Raw genomic sequence first — 22,902 nt, forward strand, 5'->3', positions numbered from 1 at the left:
TTAAAAAAAAAAAAAAACTTATTTTTTGAGGAAATCATCTCATATGGAAAATGAGAGATCATCTTATATTCAGGATTCACTTAAACTTGAATTTGGATATATAAAGTATCTACTTCTGGAGATAACCTTACTGTTTTTTTTTCTAAGAAATTCTAAGCATTTCCAGAGAATTGATTAAAATTTATTAAACTACAGAAAGTGAAATCAGAAGACTACTGAATAATTTCTTAAAATCATGTTAAAATATATAAAATTTATATGCATATAAGCATGCTAAAAGTATACAGAAAAGAAAAACGTGGAAGAAATGCAACAAAATGCTAACAGTGGTTGACTGGGCAGTGGGATTCGTATTCTCGTTACTCCTTTATTATTTTCTGTTTCATTTTCTATAATGAATATGCATTATTTTAATAATTAGAATAAAAAGAAAATGTAAACGAACACTTAAAAAGCACGTGTTAAAGAGAACTCTTGATTTGATGTATAGGTTCATCCTTCATAGGTTAAGCAAATGGAAAGAAACTTCTTTGTACAAAGACTAATTCCATGTGGGCATTGGGTACTTTTCTCAGAGAAAATGGGTTGTCTAACCAGCACGCCTTGTTTGTTTTTTAATCTCTAACATTTAGGATATCATACAAAATAGAAGTCTTGGAAATTCTTACATATATGATGATTATTTTTAGAGATGGGGCCTTGCTATGTGGCCCAGGCTGAATTGTGGTGGCTATTCACAGGCGCAGTCACAGCTCACTGCAGCCTCGAACTCCTGGGCTCATGCTGTCCTCCTGCCTCAGCCTCTGGAGCAGCGGAACCGCTGGCACATGGCCACTGCACCCGGCTTTACAAAAGCTATTAAGACTTTTGTTTTGTTCAGCATGTCTGGGTAACATTGCATGGCCTATCCCAAAGTCTGAAATATTTTAAATTCCAACTGACAAGATGTTAGGATACTCAAAGGAAGAATTGACCACACATAAAATTGTTTAAATGTGCTCAGCACTTTTCAGACTATTTCACATTAATTCCTAGTGAAATAATGTAGAAAGATTACTTTAGCGGTAAAGGTAATTTAGGCCTTTTTTGTTCTGTTTTTTGGTGTTGACTTACTCTGACTTTGAGTAACTCAAGTCATATACATCAAATTTCCTCTGTATTACTCAAGTTTTTGGTTTTGTTTTTGTAAATTGCATTGACCTGTTTGGAGGAAATACATGTTCTAAGAAATTTGAACACAAATGTATCCTTGGGATGCTATTTCTCTTCCTTTCTTTCTCTAATGCCATTTTTTACATCACACAGATTTGGAAACAAAATGACGTATTTCTTTGCATGTTGTGTGATGAGTAGAAGAAAGGAAAATATTAGCAACTCTCTGCATATACAAAGAGACCTTTCAGGATCTCCGAGGGGATATGAACTCCCAGGTACTAGAAGACTAACCCTCTTTACAACCTTACAAAATCCTGTACAGATGACCTATGTGTAAAATGCACTGCCTGTTGCTTTGGATATCACTTGACACTAAAAAGCTATGCATTTTGTATTTTTGCATGTCAGAATCTTAGCCAGAGGAATTAAAAATAAATATTTAAGTAGGTTCCTGACTTTTCCTATCAAGGAGGCACTGAGACAGGCAATTTGCTTAGCAAGTCTTTGTGTTCACCTGTTTTTGTGCTGCGGAGAAATGTGATGTTTGCTTCTGATGATTCCAAATGTGCATGCATTATATGGTCAGAGCAGAGTATAGTAAATGCCAGTGCTATCGGTGGAAGGCTGGATGATAACATGTGACCCGAGTGACAGAAATAAATGTGTCCTGGCAAAAAGGAGCCATTAATTTGAGTGAAAATATTACCACACAGTGGGCAGATTAATCTTGGCAGTTTATGGCAGTGGCCCTCATATATAAAACCTATTCTGTGTTCCCACAAATGCCCAATCAGTAGACAACTGCCCCAGTGTTAATTGTGACTGTGTGGGACACTTGGGTAAAATCTTCCGATGTTAATGATCCTGAATTTCTAAATGCTCTTATCCTAAAAATTGAGTCTTAGTTTAAGCAAGATTAGCAATGTGGGCCTTTCAGCTTTTTTGTTTGTTTGATTTTCTGAAAATATTTATATATTTGGGGTTTAAACAAAGAATTTTTTTTTTTTTTTTTTTTTTTGCCGCACTCAGAACACCTTAGCTAATATATGAGGTAATTAAAAAGTTATTGTAGAAGTCTTCTTGTCTGGTTTATTGATGCTAGTAGTTGATTAATCAAAAAAGTCATAACAAATTATAAATACACACCTTCTACTTTTCATATTAATGTTACATCTATATACAGGTATTTTTCTTTTTTTATTTGCCAACATTTGATATCAGGTCAAGGCCTAGTTAAAATTTCCTGACATCTTCCTTGTATAAACAATACCCACAATGCTAATCTCTATGATTTTCAATCTCTGTCTCTCTAAATTGGCATGGTAATTTAAAGATAATTAAGAAACAATCTAAATACGGAATCCTCCTAGATTTTTACTAAATTTCCCCACAACTTCTCAGTTATCTAACCTACATCAGCTTTAGTATTTTTTAATGACTCATCTTGATGAAGTCCATTCAAACATTCTGCTTAATTTTGATAGAAACAGTGAATCACTTTCTGTTTACACTCGTATTTCATGGATTTATACGGAATAATCTGTTCCCATCCCATTTGATTAATACAGTTGGAGTAAAGAGGCTTGGGACCAAACCCAGTCCACTTGTGGTGAATATGTGACTCCGCTGGTGGGACTAGCCATGCATGGCGGGGGGTACACTAGAGAAGTCCACCAGGATGACTCTGCAGAGTGCCCTTTACATCAGGGCATTTTCTACAGAGGGAATGGGCATCATCATTGCTTCATTAAGCCTGTCACGTTTTTCCATAAACATCTACAAATAGCTATAGGTGAATATGGATAAAGAATATAATTTTTAATATTATGTTCTCTTTATCAAATGAAAAGCCAGATATAGCTAAGTAAATGCGAATGCAACTGTTTTTAAATGAGGCACATGCCAACATTAATAAGTTCTGAATTGTTCATTTTACTACTTTTACATTTATTATGTATGTGGTATATTAATTGATTGCTTTGTGAAGCTGTTTAAAATTTTTCGAGAGTAGAGAGTGATAATGTGCCAAATGTGAAATAAAATTGGAGAGGTGAAGCTGTCAATAACTTAAGTGTTAGTACTGACTGACAGTGACAGGACTGAAGAAGTATCATAGATACCAATATGCTGTCACAACTATAATATGACCAGAGTGAAACAAGTTAAACAAAACGGTTTTTTTTTTTCTTCCTAGTGCTTTATAGTTTCCCCACTATAGAAAATGCATGAAGACTTTTTAAATGGTGATATTTATGGCCATGATAGACGTGTGCTTCTACAAGACCAAGTCCAGTTGTTTCCATTGCGAATACAGGGAAGGAGTTGATTTAAGCAAGTGATTACTTAAAAAGGAAAAACAAAAAAGTGGAAAAAGGATAGGAGAGAGTGTTAATTGGGAGGGTTTCAAGTGTAAAGGAGACTTAAGGATGGGCATAAATGTAAATGTTAGGAACACATTTGAAAGAACTTGGCCTTAGAAAAGAGATTTATAGAAGCAAATAATTCAAGAACTGTAGGTTTTGAAACTGAGACACACTCATTGCCAGACAGAATAAGAATGAACATGCCTGAAATTTCACTGAGAAAGATCACAGATATACAGTCACGTGTTGCTTAACGATGGGAATATGTTCTGAGAAATGCGTTGTTAGGCAATTTCATCATAATGCAAAAATCATAGAGTGGATTTACACAAACCTGAATGGTATAGCCTATGACACACCTAGGCTGTATGCTACAGCTCATTGCTCTTAGGCTACAGACCTGTACAGCGTGTAACCGTAATGAATACAGTAAGCAATTGTAACACAGTGGTATTTGTGATCTAAACATATCTAAACAGAAAATGTCCAGTAAAAATATGGCATTATAATCTTACGGGATCACTGTTGTATAAGCTGTACGTTGTTGACTGAAAGTTGTTATGTGGTGTATGACTGTATTTAAAATTATAAGAACATACGATCCCAAGGTCATTTGATTCAGGCCCCAATGAAACACTAAAATAGTCCAAGAATCTTACCCTTTCCCATTAGTGAATGAAGGCGTTCTTCAGCCTTCCTAGTTGAACTGATGCAATGATCAGTGGACCTTGAATCTAAGGAAACAAATTTCTGTTTATCTTAAGCCTTCTCAATTGTGCTTTTGTATGCGTTCATCTTATTCTTTCTATTATTCTTAACTTAGTCATCCAGATTGCTGCTTAAAATGGAAAATTAGCCTAAAATGGAGTGGGCAAACAAACACATCTATCACTGTGCAGAGTTTCTGAATCATTAACCCATTTCTTACAAGAAGAGAAGGAACTATTTTCTTTAATATTGAAAAGACATTACCTGGAGCACCCCTAATCACCCTTGTTCCACACGTTGAATGATGCAGTAGAATTTAGAGGATTCTGACATTCAGAGAACAGCAGCCAACTGTCAAAAAAACGGTAGGAGATGGTAATAATGACCTCGATTTAAGGTCACTGGTGCTTGAATGCTTGTGGTATTTTGGCACTAGCTATGCCACGTCCTGCTGATCATGGAACTGGTGCCAGGTTCACTCAGTGGGGCCAAAGGAACTTAGAGTATAGTGACAAGAGGCTAAAGAGCCTGAGCCGCTTGGCTTATAAGATTGATTCTTAATGGAAGATTGATCTGGATTGGGCGAATCTGTGATTTTTCTGTTGGTAGGGACTTGAAATTGGTGAATGAGATAAACATGAAGTTCAGATTCCTTAGCAGATGACAACAGCTTTGCTCTGTATTCCTGTCACCTAGCACCTAGTAGGTGCTTGACTATTGAATGAAGAAACAACTGAACACATTTTCTAGGTAGACTTCTAATAGAATTAGTATGTACATTGGATTTGTAAAAGTAATGATGTTACCGGTACACATTTAATTAGTGAGGGGTACTTCCTTTGGGGTTATAAGCATAAAAATACTCAATAACCTCATTGCTTTATTGATGTTTGTTTGTGAAGAAGGATTAAATAGTATCTTGCCTTTTTTCCTTTGCTTTTAATCATTCATTGTTAAATAGAGGCTTAGGCCATCTGTCTCTGCCAAGATTTGCCTCGATATGGAAGACTGTATAATAGAGATACTAAAAAAAAACCTCTCTAATAATCTCTTTATACTATTATTCTCCAGGCTTTTCCCTAAAACAGTTTTAAGTAAATTTCTTGCCTTAAACTGCAAACTTATCTGTTAATTAAAACTAGTTTTGTTGACTAGGTCTCAATGCTCTTGAGGCCTGTGGAAATTATCCTTAGCTGCCTTTTCTCTTGAAGATAAGATAGAAAACAGGATGCCTTGTCGGGTTTAAAAAGTAAAATACAAACTGTCAGTTTTCTGATACCAAGGGACATTTTTTTGAGAATCAACATTCCAATGGCTAATCTAGTTAACTCTCAGTGGTATAAGATAGGAAAAAGGAAATTGACTGTGTTTTGGTACTTGGTTTGATTTCATTTTATTTTATGCTAAGTGCTTCTTAGGCAATTCTGTCTCATCAATATTCTGTAGATGTAGGCATCATTAACCTCGGTGAAAAGTTTATTACAAGCCACTGTTAGGACTTGTTTTTGAATAATATTACTCCAGTATTTAAATGAAACAAACTACCTGTACCCAAACTCAACAGAGTTTAAAATTATTCAGAATATGGAAAAATAAGGTTTAGGGCCTGGGTGCTGTGGCTCTCACCTGTAATCCCAGCACTTTGAGAGGCCAAGGCGGGAGGATCACTTGAGCCCAGGAGTTTGAGATCAGCCTGGGCAACAGAAAGAGACTCTATCTCTACCAAAAATAAAAAAAAAATACCCGGGTGTGGTGGTGCACACTTGTGTCCCAGCTACTCGGGCAGGTGAGTTGAGAGAATCACTTGTGCCCGGAAGGTCGAGGCTGCAGTGAGGCATGATTGTGCCACTGTACTCCAGCCTGGGGTACAGAGTAAGACCCTGTCTCCAAAAAAAAAAAAAAAAAAGATAAGGTTTGGGTGTGTGATTTGGGGCAGTGTTTTTGGCATGCACGGGTGTATTGGGGGTATGCATATGCCCAGACATATGCGCAATCTGAAGACGTAGTATGAATTTTCCTTGAAATAAATTTGGCTCTTAGAAGTGCTTTCTTCTCAGTCACATGCAAAATATGGTGAAGAATCGTAAGCAGTCATAAATACTGGCTTGTATACACCATTCAGGGTCAACTTCAACAAAATACAGGTCACTCAATTTTATCCAGCAGTCACAGTGCTGGATCTACTGTGGGACTCTTAAAATGTTTCAAGTGAGAGCTGGATAGTCATAGCTAGAATCTGAGTTATGCATTCTGATTTCCTTTATGGACTATAGATTAACTGCAACTCCGATAATACTTCGTTATAATCCTACTGACATCTTTCTGGCAAGAGAATTGCCAGGTACCCAGCTCTGCATGTCCTGAATCCTGTCAGTAGCTCTAGTTTATAAAGGATGATTCGCTAATGAGATTTCACAGACAAGCACTAGATATTGATGGTGATTCAATGTTGTTTGTTGTCTGAGTGGTTGTTTTGCTTCAGGGTAGTTTTTGTTTTCCATTTCTTTAGCAACCTCTTTCTCTACTCCGCTCTTGCAGAATTTGAGATCAAGAAATAGGCTATCATTAATTACATATAGACATTATAGAATGTTTTGGGGGTTCTTAGTCAAAATGTAAATGATAGTTTAAAACACAGTTTGGGGCCGGGGTGCGGTGGCTCAAGCCTGTAATCCCAGCACTTTGGGAGGCCGAGACGGGTGGATCACGAGGTCAGGAGATCGAGACCATCCTGGCTAACACGGTGAAACCCCGTCTCTACTAAAAATACAAAAAACTAGTCGGGCTAGGTGGCGGGGGCCTGTAGTCCCAACTACTCGGGAGGCTGAGGCAGGAGAATGGCATGAACCCGGGAGGTGGAGCTTGCAGTGAGCTGAGATCTGGCCACTGCTCTCCAGCCTGGGCGACAGAGCGAGACTCCGTCTCAAAAAAAAAAAACAAAAAAAACACAAAACAACAAAACACAGTTTGAATACCCTGAAGGCACAGTTTGAGTACCTTTGTAGTCAGTAAATAGTGATTGCCATGAAGACCACGAGTGTATCAAGACAGTTTCATTGTAGTGTTCAATGAAAATCTTAAAAAACATAAAATAAAATTCTTGCTGTATTTTATGAGTAGGCTACAAGAACCTAGTAAGATTTTAAGGCAGAAGAACCTTTAGAAGGGGCTGAAGGTCACAGTTGTCACTCCTTGTGTGAAAACATGTGAATTGCCTTCCAGACACTTCTATTTTGCCTTAAGACTGCAACTGTGTTCTGTCTAGGGGTTCTGCTGACAGCACGACCGCACGAGTACAGTTTCCTTTCTGTGCATCAGCACGATCGGAGATTGCAATGCTGCTTGTGGCTGTTAGGATTTAGTCATGGAATGTAAGGAATTTTCAACAGGAAATGTATCTGGCTTTGATATATTTTCATCTGCCGCAGTCGCTTAACCTGCATGCCTTTTGGGTGTCAGCATTTAATTCTAGGATTTCATCGGAACGTGTGTGTATATAGTTTTACCGGTCACTGTCTCGAGTAACCCATTTGATGCTGTTCATGTACAGGCCCTGTTTTCATTAATAATCACGTAAGCAGTGCTAGCAGGTTTTGGCAAATGCTTCATTTCATCTATGCCGAGGAACATAAAACTCTTATCGGCAGTATAATTTAATTTCACTGTGCATTTTTGGTTAGGATGCAGCCAACAAAGTCAGCAGAAGTGCACATTGTTTTTAGGTGGCTCAGTTGTATTGTAGTTGTACTTACTGTACCTCACTGCTCTTAAGTGTCTTCAATAACAAATATGATATCAGCGCCAGCTTTTGGATATGTGACTTATACAAATGTCAAAGTAGCAGGTGTATTATTTTATTTCCAAAGAAAGGCTTCTTTATCTTCTCCGCTACATGATTAATGCTCTTAGCCGGTTGGCTGCAGTATTTAACCTGGCAGGGCCCCAGCACGTAGTAGGTGGACAATGAATGGCTATAACCATTGTTGTGGTTTTTATTCAAGGCTCTCGACGTATGACTGGAGGAAGATACCCAGAAATTGAAATATCAAGGCAATTGTGAGGGTAACTGAGGACCACCGGGTGAAGCTTATGTAATGTCATGATTTAGCACGCGCCTTATTATTTTCATAGCTCTCAAACTTAGCCCTACTAGGAGAGAAACTGTCTTTGGAACAGTACAAAGCAAATATGTGAGTGTTTGCATGTGCCATTCTCTTACATTTAAACTAAATACATTTAAAACATTCAACAAAGACTGAGTCAGGAGCATTTTATCTTATTCATCCTTACAAAAAGCCTTCTTTGGTGCCAGGCATATAGTAGACACTCAGTAAACATTTGTTGGCACACTAGCTTGGTGCTGAATATAAGACATGTTCAATTTTGTTGAATGACCGATTGAGAATGTAGGAGTCACTGTAATCACGGAGGGACCCATTTCTCTAAGGAAGTTTCTAATATGACTGTGCCATTTCTTTGCCTTGGGCTGGTCTTTTATCAAGGTTGTTACTGACATGTCTATGCTTTATTGGGGTATCTACTATATGCCAACTATTATACTTGGTTCTCGAGCAATATCATCTTATCTTGATACGTTATACTAGTGAGAATTACAAGAGACCGGTGGGATTTGATGGCGTGATGTCTCACAGAAAGTTCTCCGCTCCCAGACATGGGTCCCTCGGCTTCCTGCCCCGGAAGCACAGCAGCAGCCATCGCGGGAAGGTTAAGAGCTTCCCTAAGGATGATCCGTCTAAGCCGGTCCACCTCACAGCCTTCCTGGGATACAAGGCTGCCATGACCCACATCGTGCGGGAAGTAGACAGGCCAGGATCTAAGGTGAACAAGAAGGAGGTGGTGGAGGCTGTAACCATTGTGGAGACGCCACCTATGGTGGTTGTGGGCATTGTGGGCTACGTGGAAACCCCTTGAGGCCTCCGGACCTTCAAGACTGTCTTCGCTGAGCACATCAGTGATGAATGCAAGAGGCGTTTCTATAAGAACTGGGATAAATCTAAGAAGAAGGCCTTTACCAAGTACTGCAAGAAATGGCAGGATGAGGATGGCAAGAAGCAGCTGGAAAAGGACTTCAGCAGCATGAAGAAGTACTGCCAAGTCATCCGTGTCATTGCCCACACCCAGATGCGCCTGCTTCCTCTGCGCCAGAAGAAGGCCCACCTGATGGAGATCCAGGTGAACGGAGGCACCGTGGCCGAGAAGCTGGACTGGGCCCACGAGAGGCTCGAGCAGCAGGTACCTGTGAACCAAGTGTTTGGGCAGGATGTCATCGGGGTGACCAAGGGCAAAGGCTACAAAGGGGTCACCAGTCGTTGGCACACCAAGAAGCTGCCCCGCAAGACCCACCGAGGCCTGCGCAAGGTGGCCTGCATTGGGGCATGGCATCCTGCTCTTGTGGCCTTCTCTGTGGCACATGCTGGGCAGAAAGGCTACCATCACCTCACTGAGATCAATAAGAAGATCTATAAGATTGGCCAGGGCTACCTTATCAAGGACGGCAAGCTGATCAAGAACAATGCCTCCACTGACTATGACCTGTCTGACAAGAGCATCAACCCTCTGGGTGGCTTTGTCCACTATGGTGAAGTGACCGATGACTTTGTCATGCTGAAAGGCTGTGTGGTGGGAACCAAGAAGCGGGTGCTCACCCTCCCCAAGTCCTTGCTGGTGCAGACGAAGCGGCAGGCTCTGGAGAAGATTGACCTTAAGTTCATTGACACCACCTCCAAGTTTGGCCATGGCCGCTTCCAGACCATGGAAGAGAAGAAATCATTCATGGGATCACTCAAGAAAGACCGAATTGCAAAGGAAGAAGGAGCTTAATGCCAGGAGCAGATTTTGCAGCTGGTGGGGTCTCAATAAAAGTTATTTTCCACTGGAAAAAAAAAAAGAGAGAGAGAGAGAGAATTCCAAGAAATTTCATATTCAAATGAAAGAGAATTTTTAATTTAATTTTTACGTCCCCAAATTACTTAATAATTTGCTAGAGGGAATAGTTCTCCTTTCCCCCTACATGGATTCCCCATCAGAAGCTCATGCCTTTGAGCCGTATTCTTGGCCACTGAGCTGGAAAATTGTCAGTCTTCATACAATGTTTTAGATCCTAGAACCTCAATGGAACCGTTTCTCAAAAATTTCTACCATCTTATGAGAAGCCACACAGATGTGCCTTCATTTTGTAGTATATTAACAAGATGGTAATGCATGTATGTATAGAAATCTATCCTGACAGTCTCCTTGAGGGTTGATTCAAAACTCACTCCTCATCTTGGTTTTGTTTGCTTGATATGGGAAGAACAAAATATTTATCTTTATGTTCTGACAATAGAAATAGTAGTTGTATGAAATACTCAGTGGGCGAAGCAGTGAATGATAAGGGAAATAGTATTTAGCATGTTGCATTTGCAAAGGAAACTCTTAGAAAAGTGGCTAACTTGAGATTTACTTATACTCCTTAGAGTTCACAGGGATGAATTTAGGTGGAGTGATGATATTTGAAGGAAAAGGTACAGGTCTACTTACAGTAGACTAGATTAGGTGATCTTATTGTGCCATATGTTTTAAAATTACTGATGTGACATACATTAATCTCAAAATAATTATGCTGTGTGAAATAAGCTGGATAAAAAGAGTATAATAATTGATATGGTTCAGCTGTGTCCACACCCAAATCTCATCTTGAATTCCCACATGTCATGGGCGGGACCTGGTAGGAGGTAATTGAATCATGGGGGCAGATCTTTGCTGTGCTGTTCTCATGATAGTAAGTCTCACAAGATCTGATGGTTTTATAAAGGGGAGTTTCCCTGCACAAGTTCTGTTATTCTCTCTTGTCTGCTGCCATGTAAGATGTGCCTTTCACCTTCTGCCATGATTGTAAGGCCTCCTCAGCTATGTGGAAGTGTGAGTCCATTAAACCTCTTTTTCTTTATAATTTACCCAGTCTCCAGTATGTCTTTATCAGCAGTGTGAAAATGGGCTAATAAATACTTTATGATTCTTTTTCTATACAATTATTTTAAAGATTCAAAATAAATGACTATGAGTGAGACAAGGAGGATCAATGACTGCTTGAGAGGTAGTGGATGGTGCTGGTATAGGAAGGAAGGATGACAGATGGGTACCGGGAATTTTTAGAAGTGATGAATATGTTTCTTCTCTTGATTGTGGTGATGTTTTGCAGCTGTGTACAGCTGTGCCAGAACTTATTAAACTGTACACTTCATATATGTGGACTTTATTATACATTTATTAAACCTTAATCAAGCTATTAGAAAAAAATGTAATTTTATGGCAATTACCACATTATAATCAACTAATTATCTAGTGTCTGTTGTACTAGACTGTAAACTCCCAAAAGACAGGCCTTTTCTGTTTTATCTGTGTTCTCAATGTCTAACCTGTGAGATGTTCCTATTAAGTACTCATTAAATAAGTTGAGTAAGTAAATAGATATGTTATTTAGCTAAAGCACAGACAGCTATTATTGGCTGAGCACTTGCCATATGCTGGGTGCTATGCTAAAAATACATTATGTTATGAATCGTCACAAACCATATTTTTGAGAAAGGCAATTTTGTTATCCCCGTTTTACAGAAAAGGAAACAGAGCTTAGAACAATTAAGTAACATGCCCTAGACTACTAGCTAATAAGTGGACAACACTGAAATCAAGGCTGAGTGATTTTAAGTCTGTGGTGGTAACCTCTCCACTTGGACCCTTTTGGCGTCTCCTTATGGCCTGTGTAGATTTTTAAAGCTGTGACGGGGAAATTTGCAAGGATGTAAGACTCACTTCCTAGCCCCACACTTTCAACACAATGGGAACTTCAGTAAACATTTAAAACTGAATGAATGAACCCAGTGCTGAAAGTCTGGGAAAATCTTTTTCCTTTTGTTTACTTTCCCGGTATTAATAGAGCAACGTTGTCTTACTACACGTGGCTCTGTTTATACTGGCAGAAACCTGAATGGGAAGCAGGCTGGGGTACAGCAGGAGCGAAGGCCTTTGGGGGAGCCTGGGCTTCTGCCAGCACATGTAGCTGGGGTTCCTGAAAGGCCCGAGGGACATTGCTTCTCCATCCTCACATTGGAGATTTTGTTCCAGGAGGGGGATGAAGAGAGCATGTATTTAAATATTCTTCACAGTTGTATTATTTGTTAGATTCCTCTAAGAGACAGTTGATTTTTGTAGGCCAGTATTAAAATTCCAAAAGGGATTACAAAAATGTTTGCATTGTAATGTTATAACACAGCTGGAATACACTTTATTCTTCCCTTTTGGTTATAATGCTATCTTATAAGAATTGTAGAATACAAAGAATGGTTACATTTCTGAAAAAAATATCTATATTTTTCAGGCAATTGGTGTTTTTGTGTGCTTAAAAAAGCCATTACAACATCAGTTTATCTTGTGTCTGTGTATATTTTATAGTAGTACATTAAACACAAACACTGATGAAAGTTTTTTAGTTTAGCTTAAAAGCAGTAGTTCCCAAACAGTTATTTCTCATTTATTATTAGGTAGAGGTCACACTGGGATTTACATGGACTGCTATTTTCCCTGTTGAAAGGGCTATTTTAAAAAAAAATACTTGGAATGTTGTATAGCCACATTAAAAAAAATCCCTTATAGGGATATGGAAGATATGGAATATACCATTGATTCCATTAGACCCATCATTCACTGGCATGCCCCTATTTGTTTATTAATTCATTCAAAAAATATTTATCAAGGCCATGGTCTGTGTCAGGTGCTGGAGGGCCAATGAAAAATGTTCATAAGTGACATCTGCTTTACTGCAGTGTACTTCCCCTTTCCTCCTATAGTTTTGCTTTTGGAGATATTAGAGGTATCCAAATTGTTAATACTTTTATATTTGCTTCTCAGTTCTTCCAAAATCACAGGTTATTTAGATAAACTTATTTGACCTTACTGTCCTCATTATATTTGTATAAAATATATGGGAAATACTTAGAAAATAAATATAGAATATTAATTTCATAAAATGGGTCAGTAACTTCTTATCCTATGTGAGTTATATTATAAATAATGTACCTCAGCCGGGCATGGTGGCTCACGCCTGTAATCCCAGCACTTTAGGAGGCCGAGGTGGGCAGATCACAAAGTCATAAGTTCGAGACCAGCCTGGCCAATATGGTGAAACCCCGTCTCTATTAATAATACAAAAATTAACTGGGCATGTTGGCGCGTGCCTGTAATCCCAGCTACTCAGGAAGCTGAGGCAGGAGAATCACTTGAACCTGGGAGGCGGAGGTTGCAGTGAGCCAAGATTATGCCACTTGTACTCTAGCCTGGGCTACAGGGCAAGACTCTGTCTCGAAAAAAACCTCAAAAAACAAAAACCAAAAAAACCCAAAACCTACCTCAGATAAAGAGTAATAAAATGCATAAAATATAAGAGAACTATTCAGTAAAATTAGCTTGCTTTCTGAATTCGTGCCTGTGTGTGTGTGTGCATGTGTGTGTGTGTGTGTGTGTGTGTTAGTGATTTAAACTTGAGCTAAATCTGTGTAGTTTTTGATTTGTGGGTAGTTTGCCTATAACTTGATCTGGCTCTCTTTTTTTAATACCTTTTTTTTTAGGGTCAGAGGTACATATGCAGGTTTGTAATACAGTTAAACTTATTCCACAGCGATTTGTTGTAAATATTATTGCATCACCCAGGTACTAAGCCTAGTGCCCAATAGTTATTTTTTCTGATCCTCGGCCTCCTCCCAGCCTCTACCCTCAAGTAGGCCCCAGTGTCTGTTGTTTTCCTCTTTGCGTTGCATCCATGTGTTCTCATCACTTTGCTCCCACTCATAAGTGAGAACAATTAGTATTTGTTTTTTCTGTTCCCGTGTTAGTTTGCTAAGGATAATGACCTCCAGCTCCATTCTTGTTCCTGCCAAGGATATGATCCATTCTTTTTTATAGTTGCATAGTATTCTACAATGTATATATACCACATTTTCTTCATCCAATCTGCCATTAGGTTGTAATGGGTATTTAGGTTGATTCCATGTCTTTGCTATTATTGTGAATAATGCTGCAGTGAACATATGCGTGCATGTGAACTTGATTTCTCTTGAGATGACTTTTGAATGGTTTCCTTATCTTTGTGTTCTGGATTGAAAATGCTAAAGGCTTTTAGAGTGATAATTTCTATTAATCTCATTCTAGCAAATTAAGCTTCTACAAGATGTAGAGGAGTGTTTTTGTTCTAGAAGAAGGGAAATGATTACAGACAGGATTTCTTTTAACTGGCATGAGTGGGTGCATTAGAGATGTTTAGGGAAATTCTCTCTATAATGTATTGGTGATGAATGAAATGAATGTATAATATCTTATAATTAAGTTAATGATTACTAATTTGTTGGGAGTCCTTTTTTAATGATATGGAGAAACACTCCAGAGACAGTTATCTAGAATCACTCTGAAGGTGGTTATCTTGAATTTCAGTGTTATTTGAAAACTTCTAGTTATTATAGTCCTATAGTTTTCAGAGATACATGTGATATACATAAACTTGCTTTTTCCAATGACCTCCCTATTGCTCTTTAGGGCTTAGGTCACTTTATATTGTAATTATTGGGCCACCTGTAAATCCCTTCAAGGAAAGGACTGTGTCCTATTGAAGTTTGTATCTCCAATGCTCCCATCAGGGCTTTAAGCAGTTGTTGGCTACCCTATTAGAAGAGTCCATCATCAAGGCTCAGCAACTTCCTACTATTTCTTGACCCTTCTTCCTTGCCCTGCCTTGTCCAGTTTATTTCCAGGTCGTAAGAATATCAGGGTTATGTGTGTGGAAAGAACTTGCTTCATCCTCTACTGCAGACAGATCTAGGCTTGCGTATTCACTTGGTCTCTTATCAACTCTGTGACCTTCGGAACATTACGTATTCTTTGTGCTTTAGTTACTCAATTTGAAAACATGAATAATCATGCTTAATTTATAGAATCATGAGAACTAATTAAAATAATGACTAGCATGATTGTCACATAGTAGGTCCTTAGTGAATGATAGATTCCCATATCTTTTAATCAGTTCACCTTCTTCAGTCATTTTTGAAACTCTTTCACCACGTTAGATTCTTGTTAACTGTTTTCCCTATTTTTTAGTCTCTTCTGCTTCCAGATCAGCAGAGACATTGCTGCCAGATTAAATATTTATTAATTTTATACTGTATGCTAGACATTAGGTTTTTTCTGTCCTCTGTATGATTTTAAACAAACAAAAACAGCCTGTCACTGCTTCGGTTGACAGTCAGTCTGGCCATAACCTAGTTTTTTTAGCCTTATCTTGTGCCATTCCTTTCACATACGTAACAATCCTTACAAATTGAATACTCGTAGTTCTTAGTTGTTAGGAATTGGGATGAGATGATATCCAGGGACTCAGGAAGGCTCAAATCCCATCCTGCCAATCACGTCTACCCACTCACCACCCTTCTTTCCCAAAGCAAGGAGGAGCAGAATGAGAATCTGAATACCACTCCCTGAACTCCAGGTCAGAGCTCTGATAAAAGCTGGACTGGATTATGGATTGAGGTATGAACTCAAGTTATGCCTTCAACTTCTCTGCCTATTCCATCTCAGTCTTGGAATCTTACTAGTTTCTGGCCAACTGCACTAAAGATTGAAGTGGACATGAGAGAAGGAGCTTGCTAAGAGTTTATTTCAAAGAGTGGCATATATAACAGGTCTTGCATTCCATTAACTGAACCAAAAGAAAGCTTTAACAAAATGTTATAGAATTAATTAAACTTAAGTTTAAATAGCAACATGCAGCTATTTAGATTTAATTAAGTAAAATTAAAACTTTACTTCCGCAGTTGCACTTGCTACATTGCAATTCTCAATCGCTGCCTGTGGCTAGTGGTGTCTGTATTGGATAGTGCAGATGTCAAGTATTCCCATCACAGGAAGTTCTATTGGACAGTGCTGTTATAAACACAGTAATATGGGTCATTTATCACCAATACATTACAGAGAAGATTTCCCTAAACATCTCTAATACGTCCACTCATGCCAGTTACAAGAAATCTTGTCTGTACCCATTTCCCTTTTCTTGAACAAAACACTCCTCTATATCTTGTAGAAGCTTATTTTGCTAGAATGACATAAATAGAAATTATCAAACTTGAAAAGCCTTCAGCATTTTCAATCCAGAACACAAAGATAAGGAAATAATTCAAAAGTTACCTCAAGAGAAATCAAGTTTGTATGCATGCATATGTTCACTGCAGCACTATTCACAATAGCAAAGACATGGAATCAGCCTGAATGCCCATCGGTGGCAGATTGGATGAAGAAAATGTGGTACATATACACCATGAAATACTATGGAGCTGTACTGCCTGGCCTTGAAATCTGGCTGTGCCAGGCCTAGCTGAATGAAACTTATCTCTGTCTTATCTCAACTGCAAGATGGGGATAATAATAATATCTATTTCATATGGCAGTGGTGAGGATTAAGCTAATTAGTATGAAATACTCAAAAATACTAAAAACAGTGCCCAGCACTGTGCAATGCTATGTTTTTTCTGTCTTGTCTTCCTCCTCCTTGTCCTCCTCCTCTTCTAAGTCTTCTCTGTTTAATTTTTTTTTTCCTGGAGATGAGCTCTTAGCTGGCTTCTGGGAAAAGAAAATATTTCCTCTGTTTTATCCAGCACTCTGCATAGCCTGTGACAGTTACATGAAAATGTCAGTTTAGATGTGTTAGAGATTGTTTTAGAAGACTATTCCATGTAAGCCGTGCATTGGTTCATTCATTCATTCTTGCACAAGTGTGTGAGGATTGCTTCTTAAATGCAGGGCGCTGTATTTACATGAGATGGGGACTTAGAATCGTCATTCCATGCTGACAAGCCCTCTGCCAAAGGGATCAGTACTCCACTTTTGTATAGAACTGGGACAGGCTTTCCGTCACAATTTTGTTATGAAACTGTCAGGTGAGATGTTGCACTGAATTCCCTTTAGTTGATTTATACAATTTTGGAGATTTTGTTATGGTAACTTGGGGGCTTTTAATTTGATTTTATTGCATTCTTTTTTTAGACTCTTAAGGCAGTGGTGGTTTCATCACTACATCTGCACAATTTGTTATTGGCATTATTGGGAATTGCTGATGTAAAGCAGTCTATGACTTTTGGGAATATTAATAAACTCCTAAAGTACTTGTTCAATTAGCTTCTCTGACCTGCTGTTCAGAGGTTGAGCTGTCATTAACTGAGGAAGCTTCCTATCGTTTAAGTGGTGGTGAGGAAAACCATTGTCTGTCTTTCTCCTCATCTTTGTCTTGCGTACTTCATTCACTACTTTCTTGGGAGCAGTGCAGGAACAGGCCATCCAATTCCAGAGCTGCAGAGGGACTCCTATGCCCTAGAGAATGAGAAAGAACATGCTGGTTAGGTTTTATATTACTACTGTGCCTATTTTTGATTAAGAAAATGTTTGCTGTGTGTCCAGAGGTTTAAAAGATTAATAATTTATTTTACATATCTGGAGAATTGCTTCTCTCTGCCTCAAGCATTAGGGCCAGAGTTCTGTATTTTGTCTGCATACAGTTTGAAGTGTTTTCTCTAGGTCTTATAGGGGAGAATCTGAAGACTTCATTGCTCGCTGGTTTCAGTCTTACTAATGTTGGGCCCTTAGATCAGCTTGCTAGAATACAAAAATTATTCTTTTATCGTGACACCAAATTCTGTACTCTGGGACTCCAAGTGGCCATGGAAAGACTTGGATTTAATGTTAGTGCCTCATGCTATCAACTGCCTATCTGTTGTGAAATTCTTTTGTTGTCAGATTTGTCGTTTCCTTTTTAGATAGTAGATCATCTGATTTAGAGCATGAAGGTACATCTCCCTAAGTTTCTGTGACAGAAAGATATTGAAGAAGAGGGAGAAAAGCCAAATACCAGAGACCAGACAAGCTGGCAGGAAATTGCAAACATGGTGGAATTTCCAGTCTTTTTCATTTTTTGAAGTCACGGATAATTTAAAAACTACTCGCTTTTACTTTTGTTTGTTTCCTTGCTTGCAACCACGTCTATCTGCCAACCTTTCTAAAATGTCATGATGTAATTATTTTAACAGGCACTGTATGCTCCTTTATTTGGGGGATATTAACCTTTCTAAACAAAAGGAATGTTAATATACACTGGAGACACAACTAATGGGATTTCATTTTTCTTGTTAGGCAAGAAGCTTGATTTTTTTTTTTTTTTTTTAACTTCTCGTAAAAGAATGCAGCAAGTGAAATAATTGCCTTAAGCTAATCCATGATAGTGATTTTAAACGTGACTTTCCAGATCACTTTTATATGGCTTAGAAAGAATAATGTGATTTTCTTGTTTTTGTTTGCTTTAGCTAAACAGTGTTGAAGGATGATATAAATTCAATGAATTCAAAACAAAGAAAATGCTAATTGCTAATGCGCTAAGTTCTTTTAAGGCATGAAATGTTGTGTTTAATTCATAAGCATTGTTTCGTTTTATATAGATTTAATTTTTTTTTAGTTAGTATAGGACAAACTCAGAATAAATTAGCCAGCTAGCCATTTTCTTAATTATTATGTATTCCTATTTGATGTTTAAATATATATGACCTGAATAGGTTGTGGTTTTATTTTAAAAAAAGGAAAAAAAAAAAAAAGAATGGTCATAGGCTCTCAGATAGTGATGCAAAGCACTTTTAGGATTTCTACAGGGCACCTCCTCTATCCCTGGCTTTCCGCCTCTCCGCTTCCCTACCTTCTTCCCTCCTTCCCTTTAATGAGTATCCACTGAACCATTTTCACATACTTCCTCAATCACCCTTTTGACCAATAGCATGCATTTGCCATGGCATGGCTAGGCTATACATCTTTAGTGTTAAAGATGGTAAGGCTGGCCGGGTGTGGTGGCTCACGCCTCTAATCCCAGAACTTTGGGAGGCCGAGGTGGGTGCATCAACTAAGATTTGGAGTTTGAGACCAGCCTGACCAACATGGAGAACCCCATCTCTACTAAAAATACAAAATTAGCCAGTTGTTGTGGCACATGCCTGTAATTCCAGCTACTCGGGTGGCTGAAGTAGGAGAATCGCTTGAACCCAGGAGGCGGAGGTTGCAGTAAGCCCAGTAAGCCAAGATCGTGTCACTGCATTCTAGCCTGGACCACAAGAGCGAAACTCCATCTCAAAAAAAAAAAAAAATACGGTAAGGCTATGAAACAAATGAAGACTAATTGGTCCATGTGGTGTAGCCCATGACTTAGGCCTTTTTTATTATGAACTACCTCCCCCACAGTTCCATAGACATGTGTACCCTGAACAAAATATGAGTCATTAATCCCTCTGATGGAGGGACCTAAAACAATGAAGTAGGGAGGAGAGGAAGGAGAATGCTGCTGATTTGAACTGGGATCTTCTCGTCTGTCAAGCCCTTGAACAGCTTTCCCTTTAAGCAACAAAGATGACAAGTTTTTGCTATTTTGGATTAGCGAGAGTATGAAATGGCTTCCCTTTCCTTCCAGGCAAAAATACCAACAGAATCTGACTTCAGAATGAAAGTGCTAATTTCATTTGGTGACTTTCAGATTTGAAATATGGGCTTGAACAGGCATTGTGCATTAGTCAGCTGAGGCAGTGGAGGTTACTTTTACAATGCTAATTATTATTTCATGACAGTGATTTACTTTATGTTGTCTGCTCTTTACACCCCCAAACTAGCCATTGTTTTGGGAACAGAATTGGTTGGGTTGTCTTTTCAAAGACAAATCTTACTATTTTATGCATAGAAATACTTTCCTGTAATAAAGAAGAAAGCTTTATTGAAGAGAATCTTGCATATGAAATGTAATCTGGCTAAATATTCAAAACTAATAGGTTTATATTTTAGTATTGATTTTAAAGTATATTTTCTGACATCCTAACCACCTTGCTTTATCTGCATTAAAGTTAAATCTGTTTTACTGGGATGCAGCTAAATTTTTGTTACTCACATTGAACTTAGAAAGGAGCGACACATATAGTTTACAAATAAATACAAAATGAAATCGAGTATAACCCCTTGATGCGTAAAGGAAGATAAGTGGAAGACAGAGTTGATTGCATGTCTGGAAGCATATCTGCCTGATTTATGCTCTAATTTTAGTACTGAGTTTCCTTTGTAATAGTAAAATGTCACATTAGCATGTCCCTTTTAATAATCTAATATGCTACCAGTGACAATAAATACATGCACTGAGTCTAGCTCAGGGTTTCTCAAACTTCAGAGGCCCATGACCCTTCCCGATGTAGTTAAATTGCCCAGATGACCCTCCTGTCATGTATTTTTAATTGTAAAGCACTTGAAATTAATCATGTTTTATTTCTTTTTAAATAAGCACCTCAAGAGCAGTGGTGAGCAGTTTTGCTCACGGCACTTATCCACTCTTAAAGAAAATTAAAGATTGGAAAGGGCCTTGCGTCTCAGTGGCAGCAAAGCCATCTACATGGGGGAAAACATAGCAGACAAGAGCTGCATTTGATACTGCTCTACACAGTCTCTTGCCTGTGCACTTCGTGAAAATTGGCACCGGTGAATATAACAAAGTAAAAGCATTTTGAATTATTACCACAAACCTTCAAGTGGTCATAACCCAAGATTTCAAGTACCTCAGTGAAGGGTGAGGTTTTCTACAATTCGTATGGTAACTGAGTGCCTTTAATTTAAACTACACGGAGCTAATCTTTAGGAGAATTGGAATCTGCCTCTGAACTAATTATGATTTACAGAAATTGATAATTTGTCTTCTGCATGTGTCTGCAGGAAGAAATTACTATTAAATTTGATTAACAAATGACAGATTTCAGCCTAGTAATTTACCATCTTTATTAGCAAACTTAGAAAACTTCTTATAGTAATCTTTTCACTCACGTCAACTCTATTCTGATAGTTAAAGTTTATCTAGAAGTAACCCCTGCGTGTGGCTTTAGTAAGAACCTACCTTACCTTTAACAAAGAAATCTTGGTGTGGTGTCTCTTTTCAGTAGGCAAGCACTACCCAAGTGCTCACACTGATTTCCCATGGTACTTAGAACTTAATAATAGGTAATTAACTTCCAAAAATGAATAATCTGTTCTTTTGAATGCCTTCCTGCACTCCCTCAAAATATATAAAATTGTGTAAAAGGGAGCAGAGCATTATATCATGTATTCACCTTATTTTTCATGCACCACTTTGTCACATGTTTTTCTTTCTCTTCAAACAGATTGTAATTGTGTAATGGAGGATACTGTTGGCTAAAGCGGTGCCATAATATATGATTGACATTGTGAATGATTCTGAATCCTACTTTGAATGTACATAACTGAGATGTAAAACTATTGTAACATGACAGTGTAGTGAGGGCATTAAACTTTTCCTTACATGAGTAACATGGTGTAGTTTTCAAAAGTATATTAATGTACATGTTTTTATATAGTTGAAAAAATATTCCATTGTACTAAGCAGCCTAGCAGAATTGTCACAGTGGTTACAAATGCCCTTTTATATTTTCATGTCAGGAGAATCTTATCTTCTTGCATGTCAAAAAGGGAAGTTGAACTATTAGCCTTTAAAGACCCAGAGGTAAAGTTTAATTTTATAATGACATAAAATAAATGTTCTATTATCTAAGTAATAGTTCCAATAGTTCACCAGAAAAGTCTGAAATGGCCTCCTTTCTCAAGGATGCAGCTTGTATGTGATGCTAATATTAAAATGGACCTGCCAAATTGAGTGATGGGAGGTGCTAATAACTCCAAGTGGGGAGATGAAAACAACATATTGAACACACCTGCTGTCAGCTTTCTGTCAGTCTCATTAAGTTATTGAATGGGTGAGTATAATGGTGAAGGAGGGAAGTTAGACGTACACCAAGAAGCAGTTGCGGGGGCTAGTACCCCACAACATGATGAGTAAACGGATTGTCCTTGGCTCAGGAAGCCTGCTTGTCCCTGTGGTTCATCCATGACCTTTGACCTGAGGATGCAAAAGAAGTTTAGATTCTTTATAGCAGTCTGTCCTGGGGAGTTGTATTGACAATTAAGATTGTTTTATTCGCTTGTACCCACATCTTAGTTTCTTGGTGTCGCATTGAGAGTATGTGTTTATATGCTTATTTTGTTCAGGTACTCTTAAATTTCGTTCTGTCTCTTTCACCTTTATGATGAATCAATAGGTTTTTTTTTTTTTTTCTTCTGACAATGTTTGGTGTTATTATTCTTTGGTAAGTAGGGCTATACATAGTCTGATCTGGGTAGAAGAAGGTCATTCAGGCTGCTTGTGAACACTTGTTGCTATTAATGATCACTCCTCTAAACTAGAACAATTTAACAACAGACAAAAAAAAAACTTAGGGCCGGGCGCGGTGGCTCAAGCCTGTAATCCCAGCACTTTGGGAGGCCGAGACCGGCGGATCACAAGGTCAGGAGATCGAGACCATCCTGGCTAATACGGTGAAACCCCGTCTCTACTAAAGAATACAAAAAACTAGCCGGGCGACGAGGTGGGCGCCTGTAGTCCCAGCTACTTGGGAGGCGGAGGCAGGAGAATGGCGTGAACCTGGGAGGCGGAGCTTGCAGTGAGCTGAGATCCGGCCACCGCACTCCAGCCTGGGCGACAGAGCCAGACTCCGTCTCACAAAAAAAA

At 38.4% G+C, this 22,902-nt stretch overlaps 1 protein-coding gene and 1 pseudogene across 7 annotated transcripts in view; both read left to right on the forward strand.

Annotated features, from left to right (window-relative positions):
- Positions 1-22,902, forward strand: part of CADM1 (cell adhesion molecule 1) — a 333,382-nt gene that overhangs the window by 137,268 nt on the left and 173,212 nt on the right. The window lies entirely within an intron of this gene.
- LOC108536417 (60S ribosomal protein L3 pseudogene) lies at positions 8,868-10,122 on the forward strand (annotated as a pseudogene). The gene has a single exon (XR_001887512.1). The product of XR_001887512.1 is annotated as a 60S ribosomal protein L3 pseudogene (transcript).

The sequence above is a fragment of the Rhinopithecus bieti genome, unplaced genomic scaffold (genome assembly GCF_001698545.2).
Source record: "Rhinopithecus bieti isolate Rb0 unplaced genomic scaffold, ASM169854v2 scaffold_11964, whole genome shotgun sequence".
In the NCBI taxonomy this organism is placed as follows: Eukaryota; Metazoa; Chordata; class Mammalia; order Primates; family Cercopithecidae; genus Rhinopithecus; species Rhinopithecus bieti.